Source organism: Paroedura picta, chromosome 4 (genome assembly GCF_049243985.1).
Source record: "Paroedura picta isolate Pp20150507F chromosome 4, Ppicta_v3.0, whole genome shotgun sequence".
In the NCBI taxonomy this organism is placed as follows: Eukaryota; Metazoa; Chordata; class Lepidosauria; order Squamata; family Gekkonidae; genus Paroedura; species Paroedura picta.
In genome coordinates this window covers 85,410,751-85,435,477 of record NC_135372.1, presented here as the reverse complement: position 1 = coordinate 85,435,477, position 24,727 = coordinate 85,410,751, and the positions used below count along the sequence as shown (strand labels likewise).

General features: G+C 41.9%; 1 long non-coding RNA gene across 1 annotated transcript in view; it reads left to right on the top strand.

Moving 5' to 3' along the window:
• The window catches only part of LOC143835716 (uncharacterized), a 61,089-nt gene extending 47,325 nt beyond the window's left edge, over positions 1-13,764 (top strand). Inside the window, exons 7-8 of the long non-coding RNA XR_013230324.1 lie at positions 8,952-9,199; positions 11,946-13,764. This is a non-coding gene — a long non-coding RNA (uncharacterized LOC143835716). The remainder of the gene's footprint in view (positions 1-8,951; positions 9,200-11,945) is intronic.
• Positions 13,765-24,727: the final 10,963 nt, after the last annotated feature.

Sequence of the window (24,727 nt, the reverse complement as noted above, 5' to 3'; positions counted from 1 at the left end):
AAGACTTCCTGGTTCTCGGTTGCAAGGCTTGTCTTAAAGTGACCGCACTCTAGAAACCCTAACTTATCTCAGCATAGATTTGCCTCTTGGTTTCCCCTCCCCCTTTTCTTCTGTATCCAATCCTCTCCCCCCTCCCCATTCAAGAAAAGAAAGAAAGAGCCTCCAGCTATCTTGCCTTCCCTCCACGTTCTGAGCTTCCACCATTAATGTACAAAACATTTTCTGTTTCAATTAGGGGGGGGGAGGGGATAGAGGAAGACCTGAGTTCAAATCAATCTGAATTCAGCAGGATCCACACCAGAATAAACAAAGTAAGTGCAGAATCAACCCAGAAATGCTTTTCAAGGAAAACATATTTGATGCACCAAATTAGGGCCTTCTGCCTTTGGGGGGAACAAAAGTACTTACTATCATAGACATTAGTATGATTATTTCTAATTACTGAAATGAACCTAGACAAAATGTGCTTTTAGTCTTCAATGAAAAGAAGTGGTAAAGTAGATACCGCCCCCCCCCCCCCCGGGACATGGGACCTTCTACCAATGTTTGAAGAATGGACCTTCTGAAGGTATTATGGCAACAAGACAAATACAATGAAGGTCATACAATGAAGGTTTCTAAAACAGGTGTACCTTTTTAGCATAGACTCATGTAATACTTTATGACACTTGAGACAGTTTGAGACTCAAGAATCTCCTGTATGAAATTATTAAGTGTATAATCATGAGATTCAACATGAACCAGAAACATGGCTGCACTGGGCCACTGCCAGGAGTTTGTGACAGGGTTGTGTGCCCCTGCTTCCTGTGTCCCCATCCCCCCTGGATTTCTGCCTCCACGTAAGGCACAATGCAATCTCACCTTCATCATTATTTTTTTTTATGCCCAGTCAGCTCTGCACCATTGTGAAGCACTGCGGAGCCAACAAAGGCATTTTTGGTCCCTTCCGGAACACTATAGGAGGGGGAAGAGCTGGGTCTGGAAGGACCAACTCTTCCCTTTTTCATGAGCCTGTGCTTGGATAGGCCATGTTGGTGCCCATGGTAGAAAAGGGAATGTGGAAATATATGTGGTCTCTTGCCATGGGGCAACAGAGGGCCAAAGCACACCAGGCCCTGGAGGGGGCCAAGCCAGTGCTGATGTTGTGTGGAAGTGGGGATTAGTCCCGCTGCCATATGAGCACTGGCCTGGCCTTTTTGCCCTGTGTGGAAATGGTCAGAGAAGTACAAAAATATTTGTTCTTGATTATGACTTTTCCATTTTGGGTGGTCTTTAATCCCAACATTTAAAGTAACTGGGAACATTTTGCAAATATTAGTGGTGTTTCTAAACTCAGATGGCCAATTCAATTCCATCAATGTTCAGGAACAAACAAAGCACACCAGACCATAGATAATGAACATGATTCAAATGGGCAGAAGAAAGTTACATCATGGTGGCAGACCACACTTATGTTCAGTGAGAAGTCAAAACAAATCATATTCCTGTGAACATAGAGACATTTACACACAGTCATAGATTTTGAATAGATCTCTCTATTCATTATATATGGGTAGTGCATAAAATCCCTGCCCTGCCTCTATGTGACACAAAGGTTTGAAGACTAGTGGCATTAGGTTATAGAATCCCACCACAATGCAAGTAATCTAATTGTACCTACAGTAGCAGTTTGTAGATGTGAGGAGGTGGGCCAGTGCTAGCAGTACAAAAGGAAGGCTATCTAATTTTTTATTTATTTTATTTATAGTTGGATTTATATACCGCCATTCGCCAAAAGGTCTCACGGCAGTTCACAATAAAATATAAAATCAAAGTAAAATCATATAAAACCCCGTAAATACCCCATTATTGCAATAAAAAGATGCCATTCTTGGTTGGCAGGTTGTTCATCAAGGGTATTGTACTCCCAACTTCTTTAGGTTTTCCAGCTCGAGGTTGAGAAATGCCTGGATATTTTAGCATAAAGCCTGAGGAAAGCAGGGTTTGGAGATTGAAGGGAACTCAGCAGGGTATAATGCCATAGAGTCCATGTTCCAAAGCAGTCATTTTCTCTAGGTGAATTGATTTTTGTCTCCTGGAGATCAGTTGTAATAGTGGAGGGAATCTCTAGACACTACCAGGACATTGGCAATCCTACCCTCTGGAAATGAGGCTACCAGAGGGTATACTGATTTCAACCTTCACTCCTGCAAAGTCCTCAGACAGGGAAGGGAGGGGGTTGAATCTTTATTCTGATCCACTTCTTTTTGTCAGCATCTCCTTTCACTCTCTGCTATTATCTTTGACCTAGTTCTGTGGAGAGAGGAGTAGCTTTGACTGTGTAATCCTTGGCTCTGTGTTGGAGGAATTTAAATAGCTCCCCCCAAAAAAACCCTGCAAGTCCCTCCCCCTTCCTCTGGTTCATAGGAAGCCAGCCAATACCAGGTGTTGCCTTCTGTCCGTGGGAAAAATTTTTGAGTGGTCTATGCCAAATGTAATCAGGCCTCCTCCTCGATCTGTTTGCAGCAGGCCAATGTTGAGCTGTGAAGGTGTGGCTTTGGTTCTGGTTTGCCAGGTTGAAAACCACAGCATTACCAGCTTACCACCCACTTTTACCACTTTGAAGAAAGCTGGCCCCACAGCTGTACCAACCAACACTGGAGCTGCAGGCAAGTACTGTGCCTTCCTCTTGCCCCCAAGAAGGAGCTGCAGCTCTACCCTCCTGCCTCATCTTTGTGGTGGTTGCAGGACTGATGTTGGAACCCCCTTCTGGCTTTTTCTCTGGACAGCAAAACACTGGGTCATTCCGCACCGGGATCCATGTAGCAAATTGTTTGCTGAACGAAAAATCGCCATTTTAAATAGTGGAATTTGGCGTAATGCATACCTGCCTTTGTAGTGGAATCCAGTTGCGTTTCTATCGTTTCCCACAGGGTTCTGGTCTCTGCAAAAATCGCTAGCCAGGAAGCGCTATTGCTAAGCTGTGTCCCACCCCTGGCCGTCAACCAGCCAATGGGCGGTTGTTATCATGCTCCCAAACAGCCTCTTTCCCTTTAAGGAAGGTTTTAAAACACACACACACACACACACACACACACACACACACACACACACACACACACACACACACCTGTTGCAACGAATATGCATTGATTCGTTGCAACGGAGAGACCCATCCAGCTAGCAGGTGGTGTTTGAGCTGCCGTTCCTTCGTTGCCACGCTCCCCCCAAGTGAAACCCCCCCCCCCACGGGCGCGATTTTCAGCCGAAAATAGTGTGAAAAATAAAGTGAAAATAAACCAGCAAACGGGCCTCTGCGATGCTTGTGCTTGGTGACTTTAAACAGAGGGGCTGCAGCCAGGGAAGCCTCGCTGGGTAAACGAAGGCTCGCTGGTGCGTTGATCTCCGCTCACTCGGAGAAAAAAAAAATGGCGATCGCTTCGCTGGGAGATCAGAGGGGAGAACCAGGGGGAGGGACTTTGCAGAAACCGCAACAATAGTAACGCACAGAACTTTCCCACTAGTGTTGCAGATTGGTTGCAGGAGTGTAGCGCTTTCCGGAAGGTGAATCCACTTTTTGGGATTTCCCTGACAGCGCTACAACTAAGCGCTTTTTGCAGATCGGTTTCAGGAGTGTTGCAGATTGTCAACGACGTTGTGCATAATGGCAAAACTGTAGCGATTTCAATTAGTAACCATTGTGCTATTTTGGACGAATGCGGAATGGCCCACTATCTTGGTACCAAAACAGATCTACTGTATTTAGTAATATCTGCCATTGACTACATTGAGTACTTGAGCTGCTGAACATGAAACTTCAGTTGTGTCCTTTTCTAAACTGGACATCTGTAAATGAGAAACATTTTTTTAAAAAAATCAATTTTGTGATATTTGCTTAGAGTGGAACTTTTGCAAAAAATGAAGAACTCCATCTTGCATTTGAAGGATTCCTCAGGCAGGCAGTGCCTCATTCTTGAAAACAACACACAGTACTTTTACTTTGTGCTGGAAAACAGCTGGGATAAGGAAAACTGGAGGCATGCTGATGTTTTGAAAGGTGTCCAAGAGTAACAAAAGCTCAGCTCTCCATGGTAGTCTTGCCCCTTGTATTTCTCAACCAGGGTGGCTGAACGTGTTACAGACCTATCAGAAAATTTGCTACAAATGCACAAATATTAATCTACAACAATTTCTTTGCTTTCTTAAACATGAATGAAGATATTTGTCTTCCTCCCCCCACTCCTAGAAATTGCTCTTGGTCAGAGAGGGCATGTTCCGTGTCAAAGTTTTGACCGAGGGGATCAAACAAAAAAAGCTTTGTGAACTCAAAGGAGAAACAAATAAATAGCTATTACATGGGGGAGGGGGGAGGACCTTGTCTCTGTCAACAATATTGACTTTGTTCACTTGGAAGGGGAGAGAGAGAGAGAGAGAGAGAGAGAGAGAGAAAGAGAGAGAGATTTTTTTTCTCTGTGTGAAAAAAACCCTCTTAGTTTGGAAGGTAGAATGAAAAAAGACAGAGGTTACAGGAAATGGTAGACATTTTTTGTTGAATTAAACCATTAGGAGTGACCCAAAAACCAAAGGGAAAGAAAGGAAACAACTGGATACATTTAGGTCACAAGAACCAGCCAAATGGTGAGCTGCAACCAATTATCATAAATGAATGTTTCTCTTTTATTCATGACCACCGTGCCTGCTCCCATGATGCTCTCTGTCTTATTGTAAAAACAGATGAAACTATTTCATTTTGTTCTTATAATATTAGCTAATGCAATTGATCAAATGTTAACATGTGCTGCAATTAATAAGGGCAGAAAATTAATCACTCCTCAAACCCCTAAAAATAGAAATCTGGTGATGCTGATGCTGCTGGCTTTATATAGACATATATATGTTTATGCAGGATTATGTAACTTAGCTAATGGCTAGAATTATGATGTTAGTCATGCATTTTACATTAAAAGAGTCTTGAAGCCATGTTTGTGCAAGCTGTAATTATACTCTTTGCTCTGGTATAATGCCTTGCCACACACTAAAAGCCAAATTATGTCTGCCCTGCATATGTATGTTTGGGAGCACCATACTCTTTTTCCTTTGCAATGAAATATATAAAGGGACAGCAGCAATTTAGGCTGGATGTGATGCAATTTGGATTATGGTTTAAAGGCAGTTTGATCAGACTTTGATCTAATTTCAGCTTTCAAAATGTGACATTAGCTCCTGCAATTAAAGCTCTACTTGTGGCAAAATTTGATAGAACACAGAATGATTATTGGGTATTATTTTTATCAAGAACCTTTCAGGTATACCATGGTACAGAGAAAGGGGCCCTTCTCACAAAATCTCAGAGATCAAAAATAGATAATGAGGCAGCAGGAATGTTTTCTATGATCAGAATTGACATGATTCCTTTCCCATGCATCTATGTCACAAAAGGGGACATGGTTGCAGGTGTCAAACCTGCACCTGCAGAGCTCTCTAGTTCAGAGCAAGCAGGGGTGCTGTATTTTCTTCATTCTCTCCCTTGGTGCATTCTGGTCCTGGGTGGCAGCAGTGCAATGGCCTGCTTGGTGGGTTGCAGCAGGGTTCCTGCTTATTTATGTACTTTATTTACAGCCCACCGCTCTCACTGACAGTCAAGGAGAATTATAGGATATAAAACAATGCAGTTAGGCAGCATAAAACTACCAATGCAGAATGCAAGAGGGTTAGGATTTAAGAAACAGAGAACATTGTGAACAATAAACTATAGAGGGCAAGGTATCCTATAATTTATATAAGACATGAAATACAAGGTATTAATAATACATTTAAAGAAGGTGATATCTATAATAATCATTGCAGTGGATTATAATCCTATTCTGTTATATAGGATTAGTCCATTCTGCAAAATTTCTAGTCTTTAAATAAACCACAAATGTCCTGAGCACTTCTGTTTTGCCCATTATCTTGAATGCAAGAATAGTGGAGTCCTTCCTGGCTTCCTCAGGCAAACTGTCACACAAGGTCGAAGAATCCATATGAGAATGCACATGAACAAACAGCTGCTGATCTTTCCCATTTTTTGGATGGTGTCTTCAGAAGACTTTGTTCAGGTGAGTGATGGTGATGTGGAGCAGGAAGTTTAGGTCACAAAGGGTATTGTAGGTGATAACTAGAACCATGAATTGAATCTAGTAACTGATCAGTAACCCACAAAGTGACTGCAAAATGGATATAACATGCACGTTCAACCTGATAGTAACTGGGCAGCAGTGTTCTTTACCAGCTGTAGTTTCTGAGTTGTCTGAGTCAAGTATAGGTGGTTACTCAAAACTTCAAAAACTATTATTTTAGGCAGGTCCTATAGTGTATGTTGTGGTTGTTAGGTGCGAAGTTGTGTCTGACGCATCGCGACCCCATGGACAATGATCCTCCAGGCCTTCCTGTCCTCTACCATTCCCCAGAGTCCATTTAAGTTTGCACCTACTGCTTCAGTGACTCCATCCAGCCACCTCATTCTCTGTCGTCCCCTTCTTTTGCCCTCGATCGCTCACAGCATTAGGCTCTTCTCCAGGGAGTCCTTCCTTCTCATGAGGTGGCCAAAGTATTTGAGTTTCATCTTCAGGAAATAGTGTATGTACATCAGAGCAAATAAAATGATAAATCTTGTGGCTGTTCATTCCAATTTTCTGTCTGTCTGAAGTTTACTGATACCAAAAGTATCTCCTGAAACATAGGCATTTCCTCATTGACTGTTTTCATACTGGGAGCTATGTTGCCCTGGCTCCCATATGGGAGCACAAATCTGGGGCAGATGAAGTGTGCTGGGCCAAATGCTCCCCTGTGCGGAAGCAGGAAGAGGTTGGGCAATCTGCCCTGGCTCAAACTCTAGCCTGCAGCCTGTTGCAAAGCCTCAAGTGTGGAAATGGTCATTGCTTCTCTTCAAGAAAGAAACCTTTTCAGCATCTCAAAGTCATGAATTACACATCTCAATTGTGTATTGTATGAAAAAGTATTTATCTTTGTTTTATGGTTTGAATGCTTGATCCTAAACCTATTAAATAAAGCAGAGTCCTCCTGTAATCCTGAAGGAGCTTTGAACATGTAAAGAATATATATATTTTTGGTCAACATGCCTAAGTAATCTGTTTGCTTGTTCATGAATGTCTTTGGTTTAGTGGAGTTTGTGAAGCTACTTGCTTGAATGTTAAACAAAATGTCCCAAAAGACTGAGCCGTTGGAAATATTTTGGCAGTTGCAAAACATGCCTGTCCAACACCTGCAGATTTCATAATGACAAGATATTTTGTTTCAGATCTCCCGTGTCTGTGAATTAATGTTTTTCTTTCTCCTGAACTAATTCCAATGAAATCCACTCATTTTTAAAAATAGGCACTCAGGGCTACAAGGTTTTATTGGTGGGATCTGTACACAATTTGGCCTATAAAAGACATTTCTTTCAGCGCGCAGTGTGCCAGGAATACAGACCACCTTCTTTTTCGTTCCCCTTTCCAATGCAGATAGCCAGAAACAGAAAATTTAAAAGTAGCCTTTTCTTTTCATTTTTCTTTTGGTACCCCAATGTGGTCACTAAAGGTATTGCTTAGAAACATAAACATTACAGCACATATGGAATCCTACTGCCTAGTAGAGCTGTCCTAAAGCAACATGTTAAGTTGGAAAAAATTTATGTCTATGTAAGAGCAGCAAAGACCTAATCAGTTTCTGTGGAAATGAAAGGAATGTGTCTAAGATGGAAATAGCTTCTTTTTGAATGTAAGAACATAAAGTTTGCTCTGTATCTTGGCAAAAAGAGCAACTGGCCTTATGCCAAAGAAAAAATATCAGGATGGCAAATTGCTTGTTGTCACAGTATCAGTAAATATTTTCTTGTTCTTCATAACTAAATTACATTTTCAGTTCAAATCTGTTTAATGATACAGGATACATGAAAAATTTCCCACAATGCATGCATACACAGATGTATGTGCATGTGTGTATGTGTGTGTGTATTTACAAAATGTATACTTTATCTTTCTGCTTTCCTCAGGGCTACTGAAGCAGCTAAAACATTAAAAGGATATATAATTTAAAAACTAAACAAAACCACATAATTAAAACCAAAGCTAAAATGCAGAAACATAAAACCAACAATTGAAACATAGGGCAGGAAGGAAAGATAAGAGATCTCTAAACCAAACAAAAAACTCTACTCTCAGAAGATGGTAACAGAAAAAGACTGATGAGTCTTCCTGGGGAAAGAGTTCCAGAGTTTTGGTGTCATGACTGAGAAGACCCTCTATTTGGTTGCTCCTAAGGTTGCCAACCTCCAGGTGGGGATACACCCCAGTGACCATATATTTCTGCCCAGACCTCCAGGTGGGGAAACACCCCAGTGACCATATATTTCTGCCCAGGAAATGCTTGGGTAACCAGTTGAAAGTGGTCCTGGCCATAGCTGTCACTTGCTTATTCAGCAGTAGGACTAAGTCCAAGAGCAGCTAACACATTAAAAGCATATGCAAAGCAAAACCGCCTTGAGCCACAAGGCAGGGTTTTTTTGGTCATGGCCCCAACCTGGTAGAATGAGCTTCAAGGTGAGCTGAGGGTCCTGTCAGAGCTTTCTCAGTTCCTCAAGGCCTGTAAGACAGAGCTCTTCCATAAGGTCTTTGGACAAGTCCAGGTTAATTAGACCTAGCCACCCCCCCTCCAATTGGCTAGAACAGCAGCCACTCCCCGATTACCATCTCTTACCATCTATCCCTTGAGGCAGGAACTTGGGAAATTGTGGAGTGGGGGTTGGTGTTTTTTTTTGTCACCAGGGTGGGATACAGTATTTAATTTGGGTTTTATTGTGGGGTTTTCAATGTGTAACCTGCCACGAGCCAGCTTGGCTGGGAGTAGCAGGTAATAAAAAATAAAAAATAATGCATAAATATAATGAATAAATAAATATAATTTTAAAACCACAGACCTATTCCTTCCAGGCAGCCCCATCCAGGATGGATGACACCTTAAGTCCCAGACCAGAACTGCTTCTCATCAATAGCACTTCAATCTTGTATGGATAAAGTTTAGTTTATTAGCTCCTACACACTTCAAAATTGCCTCAAGGAACTGACAGTTTCCACATCTACATATCAGTAGTGATCCAGCCCAAATCTTCAGATGACCTTGGTTAGAGAACCGCACTCAAAGAGTTGTTGTCAATGGTGTTTCATCAGACTGGAGAGAGGTGAGTAGCGGGGTACCTCAGGGCTCGGTGCTCGGCCCGGTACTTTTTAACATATTTATTAATGATCTAGATGAGGGGGTGGAGTGACTACTCATCAAGTTTGCAGATGACACCAAATTGGGAGGACTGGCAAATACTCCGGAAGATAGAGACAGAGTTCAGCGAGATCTGAACACAATGGAAAAATGGGCAAATGAGAACAAGATGCAATTTAATAAAGATAAGTGTAAAGTTCTGCATCTGGGTCAGAAAAATGAAAAGCATGCCTACTGGATGGGGGATACGCTTCTAGGTAACACTGTGTGTGAACGAGACCTTGGGGTACTTGTGGATTGTAAACTAAACATGAGCAGGCAGTGTGATGCAGCGGTAAAAAAGGCAAATGCCATTTTGGGCTGTATCAACAGAGGCATCACATCAAAATCACAAGATGTCATAGTCCCATTATATACGGCACTGGTCAGACCACACTTGGAGTACTGTGTGCAGTTCTGGAGGCCTCACTTCAAGAAGGATGTAGATAAAATTGAAAGGGTACAGAGGAGAGCGACGAAGATGATCTGGAGCCAAGGGACCAAGCCCTATGAAGATAGGTTGAGGGACTTGGGAATGTTCAGCCTGGAGAAAAGGAGGTTGAGAGGGGACATGATAGCCCTCTTTAAGTATTTGAAAGGTTGTCACTTGGAAGAGGGCAGGATGCTGTTTCTGTTGGCTGCAGAGGAGAGGACACGCAGTAATGGGTTTAAACTTCAAGTACAATGATATAGGCTAGATATCAGGAAAAAAAATTCACAGTCAGAGTAGTTCAGCAGTGGAATAGGCTGCCTAAGGAGGTGGGGAGCTCCCCCTCACTGGCAGTCTTCAAGCAAATGTTGGATACACACTTTTCTTGGATGCTTTAGGATGCTTAGGGCTAATCCTGCGTTGAACAGGGGGTTGGACTAGATGGCCTGTATGGCCCCTTCCAACTCTATGATTCTATGATTCTATGACCTCATCTAGTAATTTGAAGTAGATGTTGAAATGCATAGTAAGTCTAGAGGCCAAAGGCTGTAGAATCATTCCCCCACAGCTTATTTAAATTGAAATAACTGTGGTGTTAGACCTATTATACAGGAATTTTATGCTTTTCTTCTGTAAAACTTACCCTTTCAAAATTCTGTATCTGAACTCATAGAACTTCAACCCACCTATTCATAAATACCTGGATTCCATATGCTTTAGTCATAGATTGACCAGCATGACTTGAATCCAGGGATTTAGGCTCGACTGAGTTTATAAAACTGGTGGCCTGGCCCTTTGAAGTCAGAGAGATGAAATCAGCTTTAGTCTTTAACTGACTTGATCCACATTAAATCAAAGGCAGAAGAGAAATTTTGTTTCTGACATCTAGTTGTCTTTGTTGACTACTGTAAATCAACAGGCAAGGTACAAAATACATCACAATGGGCCTGTGTTAAGGATTTGTCATGATTTCCATTTCATGTCTCTTTTTTCTATGGGCTACAATACAGTCATAACCCCTGCTAGGTTAAAACCTGGCAACTGAAGCTTCAGCTCAACAAACTTACAATTTACAATGTCAGTGGGAATATTTTAAATTGATCAGTTCATTCTATAATTTTAGCAATGCACATATAATGTGATGTGTGTACAAATGTATGCACATGAAATATGTACTGTGTAGAACATGATAACCTAATGAAATAACATGTGAAGTTGCAAAGCCAAGCTCTTCCAAACCAAGAACTTGCCAACAGTGAAGTTGTTTGGTTAATTCTGCTCTCTGTTTGCAAGCTTTGCAGTCCTGTCTTTGGCACTGAGACGCAATTGGCAGAAGTAGCTAATCATACTGCATTAGTTGCCTTAGAACTTTTTCTGGATGGAGGAACAGGTAAATTAATTGACTTGCAGCCAGAAGGGAAGGAAGAACGGTTGTGAAATTCTTAGTGAGTATCTAGTAAAGTTTTGATCCAAAGGTAGAACTAACACGAGCCCAAGCATAATTATATGAGCTCATGAGTAATTATTCTGATATTCCATCAAAGCAAATGTTTAACAAGAACATTTCTGCTTTTGCATCATCAAACTTCTTTCAGACACTTTCCTGCAATACAGGAGGTCTATTATATAAGTTTCTCAGTATCAGTTTTGTCAATATAAGCTGGATCTTATTGAAAACCAGAATAAAGATTTCACACATTCCTCTGAATTAGAAAGAAGTCAGAGACAGGGAATCAAGGTATACAAGATAGCTTGGCCTAACTTTATGAAAAAGATACAAAAATTCTTAAGGTTGTAAGCAAAACATCTTTCTAACCTGCTGAGATACAAATGCTTTCTTTCGGAAAACAACTATAGTCTCAGGCTGTGAATACTCCACGAAGAAATACATAGGGCACTAGTTGAGGGAAGAACAAAGTGTGCCTATAGGTTATTTATTCCAGTTTAACAAGAAAATAAAATCCTGAAAATGGGGAAGGGAAGCGGCTTTATGACAGTTTAGCTAGTGCACTAAAATAATCATGACTTCAAAAAAATATAAAAGAATAAAAGGTGCAACCAATTTTGCTTTTGGTTATTCCACCCCAACAATTCTGAGACCATTTCTGCATGAGGAATTTGCCCCTGCACAGCCTCTCATCACACATGGGTTTTAATGCTGTTTCCACCTGATGTTGGCAGCAACCTGCGTTTTGATCATGAGGAAATGGTCTGATGGTTGCACATCTGTTTTGATTTCCAGGACAATATCTCTAAAGGCTCAGGAGATGGCACAAGGTTACCATAGCTTTTTCGATTTTCCTTGATTGCCTTTTTCTACATGTCTGCACCAAAACCTGTACAACATGTAACTCACCAAGCTGAATAGTCCACAAGCATGTATGGTATCCCACAAAGAAGGTTTCTTCTTTACCAGCATCCAAATTGAAGACAAAGGATATTACTTACTAGGTTTTATTAATGTTTGATCTTCATCAACATGATACTTCCTCAACTTTTAGGATGGGTTGTGGCTAGCAAGCAGTCTATTATGTCTATCAACAAACCCACCTTGTCTCTGAGATGCAATTATTATATGCATTACAATGAAATAGTCTGTTGCCCCACTATCTGACATTCATGTGTTGGTTTAGTCTCATGGGGTGGACTCTTTGCTCAGTTTGTTGTGCTTGTTGATTAGAATTGTAGACTGCCTGAACTCCCTTGTGCACTTCCTGAAAATCAGCTGTTCTCCTTCTGTATCTTCTTACTAGTAAACAGATGTTGTTTTGGTCACATCAGTCTGTGCTTCAGTTAGGTGTCAGATCCAAAGCTACTAATCCTCTTCTCCATTAGACCACCAAGGACTGACCTTTTGGGACTGACTCATGCACACACTTGCTAAAGTAAGCAGTGTCTGCCTGCATGCTTATGTATGCAGTATAAGAATGATAGTGTCACCTGTTCACTCTTTGGATGGCATGCATTTAGAAATTAAGTCTAGCAGCAGTAGACATTGCTCATAACCTTTGATGAATATTACTACACTGATAACACAGCATTGGACATTCAGGTTTCAAAACTGATAATATATCAAGACCATACCATCCTGGTGCTGAAGCAGGCAACCTGAGCCAATTCCCCTTAGAGCCAGAAAAGTCCTGTAACATCTGAATAGGGTTGCATCCATAGCATCATACCCTACCCTCTGCTCCTCTGGTCCACCTTGTGTTACCATGGCAAGAGCCCCCATAATAGAAGGCAGTCTTCAAGGAGACATCTCCATATGCCTGGCACATATTGAGCATTGTGTCAGATGACCAAGATTATTCTGTATACTTTTCCAATTGCCTCATCATATCATAGAGAGTTGACAAAAGGTATGTCTTTTAGAATGGGGTCATATTTTTCCTTATATTTTCCCAAGAATATTAAATTCTTTGAATCAATACCTGCTCAGAACACCTCAGCCAAAGGAGGTGAAATGTGTTCCCAAGGAATATCAGAGTCCCGTGGGACCTTAATCCATTCTGCAGGGCCTGAAAGACAGAACTATTCCACCTGGCTTATGGTCAGGACCGAAAATAACATCCACAAAAAATGCTGGCCTCACCACTGGGGAGGAGGGTGATGGTGGCAAAGATCAGCTCCTGACTCCAAAACTCCCGTTCTGGAATTTTAGTTGGAGGCATTCATTTAGTTAATAATGTTTAAACTTTTGTATGATGTTTCATAATGTTGTTACCCACCCTGAGCAACATGGAAGGATAGGCTAAATAACAACCCCTGGGCTGGATGAAATGCACCCGAGAGTGCTCAAAGAACTTTCCAGAGAACTTGCACAGCCCTTGTCCATCATCTTCGGGACCACTTTAAGGACTGGAGATGTCCCAGAGGACTGGAAGAGAGCAAATGTTATTCCGATCTTCAAAAAAGGGAGGAAGGATGACCCGGGAAACTACAGACCAGTGAGTCTGACCTCTGTTGTGGGGAAGATAATGGAGCAGATATTAAAGGGAGCGATCTGCAAACATCTGGAGGACAATTTGGTGATCCAATGAAGTCAGCATGGATTTGTCTCCAACAGGTCTTGCCAGACCAACCTGGTTTCCTTTTTTGACCAAGTAACAGGTTTGCTGGATCGTGTAAATTCGGTTGATGTCATTTACTTGGATTTTAGTAAAGCTTTTGACAAGGTTTCCCATGATGTTCTGATGGATAAGTTGAAGGACTGCAATCTGGATTTTCAGATAGTCAGGTGGATAGGGCATTGGTTAGAGAACTGCACTCAAAGAGTTGTTGTCAATGGTGTTTCATCAGACTGGAGAGAGGTGAGTAGCGGGGTACCTCAGGGCTCGGTGCTCGGCCCGGTACTTCTTAACATATTTATTAATGATGAGGGGGTGGAGGGACTACTCATCAAGTTTGCAGATGACACCAAATTGGGAGGACTGGCAAATACTCCAGAAGATAGAGACAGAGTTCAACAAGATCTGAACACAATGGAAAAATGGGCAAATGAGAACATGATGCAATTTAATAAAGATAAGTGTAAAGATAATCTGGGTCAGAAAAATGAAAAGCATGCCTACTGGATGGGGGATACACTTCTAGGTAACACTGTGTGTGAAGGAGACCTTGGAGTACTTGTGGATTGTAAACTAAACATGAGCAGGCAGTGTGATGCAGTAGTAAAAAAGGCGAATGCCATTTTGGGCTGTATCAACAGGGGCATCACATCAAAATCACAAGATGTCATAGTTCCATTGTATATGGCACTGGTCAGACCACACCTGGAGTACTGTGTGCAGTTCTGGAGGCCTCACTTCAAGAAGGACGTAAATAAAATTGAAAGGGTACAGAGGAGAGCGACGAAGATGACCTGGGGCCAAGGGACCAAGCCCTATGAAGGTTGGTTGAGGGACTTGGGAATGTTCAGCCTGGAGAAAAGGAGGTTGAGAGGGGACATGATAGCCCTCTTTAAATATTTGCAAGGTTGTCACTTGGAGGAGGGCAGGATGCTGTTTCTGTTGGCTGCAGAGGAGAGGACGTAATGGGTTTAAACTTCAAGTAATGGGTTTAAACTTCAAGTACAACGATATGTGGAATGAGCCTCTTGTGGCGCAGAGTGGTAAGGCAGCCGTCTGAAAGCTTTGCCCATGAGGCTGGGAGTTCAATCCCAGCAGCTGGCTCAAGGTTGACTCAGCCTTCCATCCTTCCGAGGTCGGTAAAATGAGTACCCAGCTTGCTGGGGGGTAAACGGTAATGACTGGGGAAGGCACTGGCAAACCACCCCGTATTGAGTCTGCCATGAAAACGCTGGAGGGCGTCACCCCAAGGGTCAGACATGACCCGGTGCTTGCACAGGGGATACCTTTACCTTTACCTTACAACGATATAGGCTCGATATCAGGAAAAAAAATTCACAGTCAGACTAGTTCAGCAGTGGAATAGGCTGCCTAAGGAGGTGGTGAACTCCCCCTCACTGGCAGTCTTCAAGCAAAGGCTGGATACACACTTTTCTTGGATGCTTTAGGATGGTTATGGCTGATCCTGCGTTGAGCAAGGGGTTGGACTAGATGGCCTGTATGGCCCCTTCCAACTCTATGATTCTATGATTCTATAATAAGATTAATAGTAATAATAATAAAGATTACTGTGAACTTTTCTTCTGTTTACCTAGGTTGGTTGAGGGGAGAAGAATCGCCTGCTAACTGATCAGACTTTGCAAGTTTCTATTTCCTAGCCTGATCCATAGCCTTGATTTGAGTGATCAGTTCCCTCATACTTGTGCCCTCGTCCAAAGTGGAAAGGTAAGTGGGGGCTTTCTTGGGAGGAAGCTGGTTGGCTAGTTCTCACATCTTCTGTCCAGGCTTCTTAGAGTAGCAGTACTGGACAACCCCCCAGCTCTTGTGATGTTCTGAAGAAACACACAACAATTATGGTGAGGCTTAAAGACTTGGATCATGGCCATGCTAACCCTTTCCTCTCCAGCAATGAGGTGGTGCTGCCTCCTCAAGTTCATATTAGGCACTCAACAGCTGTGGTGAGACAAGATCAAACAAAAAGCCAAGCCCACTTACTCATCTTCCTTGGAAGAGGGGGCAGACACACCTGCCTGTTCATTTCAGGGCTGAACAGTTGTAGCAAAGTAAAGCCCAGAAAGGTCAACTGACATGACTCTGGCAGAGAGGGGAAAATCCATGTTGCACATTCATCACAAACTCCAAGTGCTGGGACAAGACAAAGTCCTCTGCTGGATAACCCACTCCTCTCCCTTTCATGGGGGATTGGGGGAAGAACTGCATTTTCATGAACACCTCCATGCTGACCACTTTGGTGAGACTGAGGGGGGCTCAGTTACTTCACCCAGACATTCCCTTCAACTGCCTCCCCTTGCCTACTAAGCCAAATGCCCATGTCCCTCTTCACATGCATAGTGCTCTCAGAGAAGCCCTCTGGGGAGAGTCTTTGCAGAGATAAATCTAGGGAAAGCAAGGTCCAGCAAGGTCTCTGGACTCATTTGCACATTACTTGCAGCTATTTTCTTCCCCTTTCTCATCTCATCCTAGTTCTTGGTGCTCTGCCTTTTTAGTGGTTTGACTAATCCCATGCTCTCTATTCCACAAATAATGCTACAGTTGCTTCTTTCCTATTTTAATGTATTTTTAATTTACAATCTAAATTGTGAGGTATATACTGACAGGTTAAGAGATTGGGCTTCTTTTGCTTATTGTTAATCCTTTAAAAATAATTTTCAATTAATTGCATTGATTATTTTTTATAATTTTAATTATAAGTAGATATTTTAAATGTTAGTTTTTAATTATTGGTGCTGTCTGTTTTTACTGGAAATGTGGTTGGTTATTAATGTATTACTCTCCTGAATTCAGGGAAGGCAGAGTAAAAATTCAACAACTAATAAATATAAAATATGGGCATGGAGAAATAGCTTAACAGGTGTCATCAAGGGACAAAACATGATTAGAACTCCTGAAAACGTACTTATAAGAAACACTTGGTCATTATGTTTGTAGCACAATGCTTTTTAAAAAGAAGAGAGGGAGATAGACAAGCAAAATATTTGTGCAGCAAACTTTAACACTGGGAATAATAAGACTACTTTTATAGAAGAGTTTCTACATGTTGTAAAAGGTTTTGGAAAACATTGTAAAACACACATACAGCATAGCTGATTCTTTTAATACAGCTGCTTGGCATCCCAGAGGTAGTGTAGAGGCGTGATGTGGCATAGGTGTAAGTGCTGTTTTTACACTGATTTCTGTAGTAAATAATGATGTAAAAACCTGAATAAATATTGAGTTCACACTTGAGTTGCCTCTGTGGCTAACTGTAGTTGTTTGCACATAGCCTGTTCTGAATTCTTCGTTCACTCAAATGGAAAGTACTGAAGAGTTCTTTTTTTTTAAGTAGGAACATTTTTTTTGCAGCTGAGATTTGCATCCAACTAAAGTACCAAATGGAATGGCAAAAAATACAAATGAAAAAGGGGGTGGGGCGTTCCCTCTCCAAAGCCTAATAAAATGTTCCAGTATAAAATTCCATGTTTCATGGAGGAACTTATATTGATTGGCTGGAGAAGCTGAGGAGGACAACAAGAAAGAGTTTTGCCTCAGTGTACTAAGAACATTTCATGCTGGATATGAGGAACCTGCCACTTCAATGAGGGTGTACATTTCCCCTCTGTGGCTTTGTAGCCTGGTCAAAGGAGACCCTGGAAGCTTCAACAACAGGCTATGGATGCCAACTTCCGTGTGGGGGATGAAGAGCTCCTGGAATTATAACTGATCTCCAGACTACATAAATCCAATATTTATTTATTATTTGTCTATTATAAACATCTGTTATTCCATTTTACCTGGAGAAAATGGCTGTTTTGGAAGGTGACTTCCATGGCATTATACCCTACTGAGGTCCGTCCCTTCTCTAAGCCCCAGCCATCCAGGTTCCACCTTCAATCTTCAGGTACTTTTGTAGAGTACTTCAGGTACTTTGGCAGACATAACAGTATCTCTCTTTATTATTTTCAACTAAGAGAAAACACTGACCAAAGGAGAATGCTAACCAGTGAGGGGCCACAATCTCAGCACAAAACCTAAGTGAGGTCCTTCCCTATACAGACTTTGATAGATCCCAGTTGCAACTTAAACATACAAGAATGAGCAGCATAGCCCATTGCTCATATAGAAAGGACCAGCTGAGCTAACGTGGGAAGAAGACAAGCAGCAAGCTAACTTTCAAGAAGCAAAGCATAAGGACCGCAGTTTTTAACAATGGTAGCAGCCTCTGAAATACTTCCAAAAGTAGTTTCAGAGGGTAGCCATGTTTGTCTGTGATTGTCATTAGGCATGTAAAAAAACAATCAGCTTGTTTCAGATTTGGGTTGAATCTGAAGCACTCAAAGCATCCTTCCCTGTCTCAGATTTGGCCAAATAGATTTAGCAGAACCTGAAGCAGTTTGGTGCCATCGAAGTCAATGGTGCCATTAAAGTCAATAGGAAATTTCCCCTTTCCATCTATTTCATGGTTGGCAGAGGAGGCATTTGAAGTAAAGGCATCACATTTGCAGCTTAGCTGTTGAAGCCTCTCCTCAAAAGAAAAATAAAAGATTCTCTGTTCTTATCTCACCATTAGAAATCGTGGAGGCTGGATGGGGGCAACCTCTTCATGTGCCTGTAGAATTGGACCCTCTGGTCCAATCTTTTTAAAACTTGGGGGCTCTTTTGATGGCACCAAATTGTCAATCAGTTAGTGGAATGGTGTACCAGAGGTGCCTAAACTCCTTGCTTTACAACTGGCCTGCCAGTTGGCTGATGTGCTAGGGTCATAATCCACTTGGTTATCCAAGTTAAAACCGAAGCATGATAATACAATCTTAAATACTTGATCTCTCATCTTGTCATCCTGGAGGATTTTAAAAGCTACTCTTGGTCTTTTGTAATTCCAATAAATTTATTAAGACAACTTTGCCAGCTTCATAAAGTTTTATCTTTAATGACTATAGGCAAATCTATAGGCAAAACTTGAAATAGGGAATTCAGCTTCGGTAATATGTTCATTTTAATGGTTGCCATTCCTGCTGACCATGAACAATTCATTTTAGACTATCTTTGTAAATCCTCTTGTACCTTCTTCCATACTGTTTTATAATTATTTTCAAACAGGTGTTCCAAATCTTTATCAATATATACTCCTAAATACTTTACTTTTTCCAGGTTAACCTCACATCCAGTTTTTTGCCTCATTACCTCTTGTTCAAGAGGATTTACAAAGATGGTCTAAAATAAATTTTTCATGCTCCATCCCATTCCTTACCTCTCTTGAAATTGCATGTCATTAAGTTCCCAGAGATAAACCTTTCATAATTTTACTAGGCCCCAAACTTTGAACCAAAGTTTTCAAAAGCCAAGAAATGGCAAGAGAAAGATCAGTTCTCAGACCGGGTTAAAGCATTAACTATTCACTGTCTCTTCCACGTGGTTTTCCTTGTGCCAGAAACAGTGGCGATCTCATACAGTATCATCCTAAACAAGTATATTCAGGTGTTAATCTTGCTGAATTTAATGAGCTTACTTTCTCTTAAGCATGTTTAGAACTGCAGCCTGGCTATACAATCCTAAAAAACACTTGCCTCGGATTAAATCCAATTTAACAGAATTTAGTTGAATTCTGAGTAGACCCATTTAGGATGATACTATAAGAGTATAAAAGTATAATGTGGGTCACAAACCCAAACCCTTGGATGCATTTTAAGTTTGCCAAAGATAAGATCAGTGAATTGAAGAGATTTTACAACCCTTTGAGATGTATGTGAAGCACTAGCCCTATTAACATAGACCAAATAATTCAGCATTCTCTTTCAAGAGATAAAAAAATCCTCTGGCTTTTCTGAACTGCTCTACATCCACTGAAGTCAATTCCATTTTTATCACAAAAGACACGCACAATAGGTGGCTTAGGTTAATGGATGGAAGTTCTGAATAAGAATGGAAGGGAAACAGGACTGGAAAGTAAGCAGTTAGAAATAGTCAGAGTCTACACAGCAAATACCTATTAAATAGAATCTGATATTTCCCTTGAACAGAAAATGATCTACCACAGCAGTTTTCACTGCTTCAGGAAAAGGCGGCACTGCGGGGGGGGGGGGTTAGGTTGAGGAGGACATTTCTTCTCTGAATTACACACCACTTTCATAATTCTCCCTGAAGTGCCACACAGAGGCTGTGTTGAAGGGAGGAAAATGAAAACAGCTGTGGAGGTTTTGAATTACATTCAGTTCAGCTCAGCCTTTGGCCCTTGCTCACTAGTGCGGCTTGTTGTTAATCCTGGTCGTGAATGTCCATATTTGTTACCTCTCCCTAAGACGAGGCTTCTGCCTCTGAAGATGATAATAACAATAATTAAAAGGATTCTCAGACACAAAGCTCTTTGCAAAGTAATCAGGTCAGTAGCAGCCATCCATCGATGGGCTGCCAGTCAAAGCCTCCCACCCACTGACAGTGGGGAAACAGGGCAAGCTTTAGTGCTTCAGTGGTTCTCCTACCCGCAGAGCACACCATCACAGAAGACTAAAAAGGCAGAAAATGCTGACTCCTCTCAAATAACTGTGCCTTCTCCCTTTTTCTGTTTTAAAAAATTATATCTGCTACTCCCATCACTGCTTGTCATATCAAATACAATCCATGTATTTCTTTGAAAAGAGATTGCAAAGAACCTGTCAGCAGAAAAAAAAATATTCTTCACATCCTGGTCCCCCACTCCACATTTTCCTTGCACAGTTATAGCATTTCCAAGTTATAACTTACCAAAGTGGGTCATAGAATCATAGAATCATAGAGTTGGAAGGGACCATACTGGCCATCTGGTCCAATCCCCTGCTCAACGCAGGATCAGCCCTAAGCATCCTAAAGCATCCAAGAAAAGTGTGTATCCAACCTTTGCTTGAAGACTGCCAGTGAGTCCATAGCCATATTGGAACCAGTTTGTCTATATCTTTTGCCTGAAGGCTGGGGATCATTTTATTTTACATCTACAGGGAAACTGATGAAAAATCTAGGGAAGAGAAATCCAGGTATATCTTCACTGCTGATTATAGAACATTGGCTGTCCATTTTCTGCTTCGCTGTTGATTATCTGGATCTCTACATCACTGCAGCTAGGCAGTCAATTCAAAGTAGCAGACACTGAGAGTAAAGAACAACATAAGGCAGGCTTTCTCAAACAGGGTTTTATGAAACCCTGGGGTTTCTTGACAGCCCTGGAAGGGTTTCCTGAATGGGTGGGAGTTAATTAAATTTTAATATATATATTTAAAAAAATGTTAAATATTTATCGGATGATATGGCCATACATGGTCATGTCAACCCATCCAACCTCTACCAAAATGGCCAATGATGGGCCTAGAGGGGGTGGAAAATGGAAGAGCCCTGGGTGGGCATGTATATAGCTATGCCTTCCAACCATATTCAGCATGATCACAGCACTCCTGGGGCTCCTGGAAACCTGAAGAAAGTTTCAGGTGTTTCTCAGTGGTAAAAAAGTTTAAGAGAGACTGACATAAGGCAACATGCAGGAGGCTGGAAGGCAATGAAACATGGTGCCCCACATCTTAAATACAAGCTCAAGGCCCAGGCAAAGAGCTGTGTGGCCTGACCTGTAAGCTGTTATCCCCAATCAGGTATCCAGTCAGAAACATCATGGAACAGGCTAATTAGGCTAGCTGATAAGTTGAAACAAGAAGTGTGCTAATAAGTGCATGATAATGCTTGCAACTAAATTAAGTAAGCAGCTAGCTGCTTTGTATACTTAAAGATCAGATTAGAGCTGAAATTTAAGCTGTATCTTCAGTGCTATTACTTCAGTGCATGACCAATACAACATTAATATCTCCAACATTTTGAGCCTGCAGGCATCTTGGGATTTTTGATAGAGTGTGATGGGTGCTTTGATTAGGGTTGCCAAGTCTGGGTTGGGAAATTCCTGGAGGTTTGGAGGTGGAGTCTGGAGAGAGACCCTTCAGGTTATAATGCTATAGAGTCTATCCTTCATTTTCTCCAAGGGAACTGACCTTTGAGGTCTGAAGATGCTTTTCAGGCTAAAGAGATCAGTTCCCTTGGAGAAAATGACTGCTCTGGAGGTAGCACTTTATGGCATTATACCTCACTGAGGTACCTTCCCTCCCCGACCTCTGCCCTCCCCAGCCTCCACCCTAGAGTAGCCATATGCCCACTGGGGGATGCAGATTTTGCACTCACAGTGGGTGTTGCATGTCATTACTTCAAGGAAAAACCCAGAAGTGTTGCCATGTTATCTCTAAGCATTAATAGAAACTCTATGATAAAACCATAGATTTTTCAGAGATTCTTTGAGAGGAATGACATTACTTCTGGATTTCCCTGGATTTGAGGTCACACTGCTATCAATGGATGTCCCTCCTGCTTCCCCCATCCTATCCTGCTAATTGCAAGGCTGGGCCTGGCAACCCTACTCTGCCCTCAAATCTCTAGGAATTTCCCTGTGCCGACAATCCTATTGCTAATCCTTGACCCTTGGGACACCTTCTTTTCCCTTCCAGCTGGTCTTGCAGGAAAAGCAGCTTTTTCATATATTGCTAGAAAGAATTCCTGTAAATCTCATTTTCACAAGGCCATCATCCTAATACATAAAAGCATGCTGGGAAGAAATATTTACCTTTTTGGATGACTTAGGCTGCATGCCTTTCTGAATGTGAAACTGCAATGAATGTTCCAGGCAGTCTCCGTCAGAATATCATATCTGTTTTTCATTTGAACTTTGGAAAACTGCAGACTGTGGAATCTAAAAACCCATCTTACTCTCTGACTTTGTGGAAAAGGCACAGTGGCTTATTTATTATGTGTTCATTGGTATCTGTGCTGTACTACAGCCTCAAAGGGTTGATATAGGCTGACTTTTTTATTGCTAAGGGAAAATATAGCTTTATTGTTGCATATCAAGTATACTTAACGATAGTTTAGAAATAATTCTTTTGAATTGCAAGGAAACTTCCCCTGATAATATATTCTTGGCAATATAAACTTAATGGATTTATTTAAATTGCCTTTTTCAGATATTCAGAAGTTTGCCCCATGACCGTGGGCCCATTCACAAACTCTCAGACTGGCCTACTTCATAGGGGTGTTGTTGGGAAAATTGGAGGAGGGGAGACACTTTGAGTCTGAACTGAAACTACAAATAAAAAATGCAAATGCATATATGCGATGGATGTAACTATTGATTATTGAAGATTTTTACCAAACAGCAATATCAACAACCTCAGATATGCAGATGATACCATTCGATTGGCAGAAAGCGAAGAGGAACTAAAGAGCCTGTTGATGCAGGTGAAGGAGGAGAGTGCAAAAGTTGGCTTGAAACTCAACTTCAAGAACACAAAGATCATGGCATCCGGCCCTCTCAATTCCTGGCAAATAGATGGGGAAGAAATTGAGGTAGTGACAGATTTTATTTTCCTGGGCTCCAAGATCACTGCAGATGGGGACTGCAGCAAAGAAATTAAAAGACGCTTGCTCCTGGGGAGGAAATCTAGACAGCATCCTAAAAAGCAGAGACATCACCCTGCCAACAAAAGTGCATCTAGTCAAGGCTATGGTATTCCCAGTTGCAATGTATGGCTGTGAAAGTTGGACCATAAGGAAGGCCAAGTGTCAAAGAATTGAGGCTTTTGAACTCTGGTGCTGGAGAAGACTCTTGCAAGTCCCTTGGACTGCAAGGCGAACAGACCAGTCAGTCCTAGAGGAGATCAGCCCTGACTGCTCCTTAGAAGGCCAGATCCTGAAGATGAAACTCAAATACTTTGGCCACCTCATGAGAAGGAAGGACTCCCTGGAGAAGAGCCTAATGGTAGGAGCGATTGAGTGGAAAAGAAGAAGGGGATGACAGAGAATGAGGTGGCTGGATGGAGTCTCTGAAGCAGTCAGTGCATACTTAAATGGACTCCGGGAATGGTAGAGGACAGGAAGGCCTGGAGGATCACTGTCCATGGGGTCGCGATGGGTGAGACATGACTTCACACCTAACAACAACAACCACCAAATAGCATCAGATCTTCAAACCTCTCAAAACAGCTTATCTCTCTGGGATTCTCTTCTGTTAAAGAGAGAATTAAGCATTCACCCACAATACTGGCCACTGTATTGTAATTTATAAAGAGCCTCTTGTGGTGCGGAGTGGTAAAGCAGCCAGCATGCTGTCTGAAGCTCTGACCATGAGGCTGGGAGTTCAATCCCAGCAGCCAGCTCAAGGTTGCCTCAGCCTTCCATTCTTCCAAGGTCGGTAAAATGAGTACCCAGCTTGCTGGGGGTAAACGGTAATGACTGGGGAAGGCACTGGCAAACCATCCCATATTGAGTCTGCCAAGAAAACGCTGGAGGCATCACCCCAAGGGTCAGACATGACTCGGTGCTTGCACAGGGGATACCTTTACCTTTTATTGTAATTTATATATGATCGTCTTACCAAAAGGTAAGGGGGAAATGGGAGGGGGGAAGGAAAGGGAGTCTGTGTGCACATGTGTGTGTATGTATGTGAGTGGGGGGGGGAGTAGGAAGTAAGGAGGTTGGTAAACTTAGAGGTAAGGAGGAAATGGGAGGGGGAAAGGGAGTCTCTCTCTGTGTGTCTGTGTGTGCATGTGTGCATGAGTAAGGGAGGGTTCAGGAACCAAAGAGGAGGTTAGGAAACCAGCAGGTAAGGGGGGGAGGGGGAAAAGGAAGGGAAGTGTGTGTATTTGCATGTGTGTTTGCAAGGGGGGGGGAGTGACCAATTTACCCCAGAGCAGGTATGTGTTTCACGTACCCTCTGGGAGTTAGACTGTTAATGGTCTAAACCAGAACCTTGAACCAGAACCATTCATGGTCTGGGCCCAGTGTATCTTAGGAACCATCTAATTCCCTTGTCTATTTGAGGAGACATCTATGCACATCCAAAAGTTGTTTTTGTCTTGTCATAAAAATCATGTAACTTTAGAATTAAAAGTTTTGAGACTTG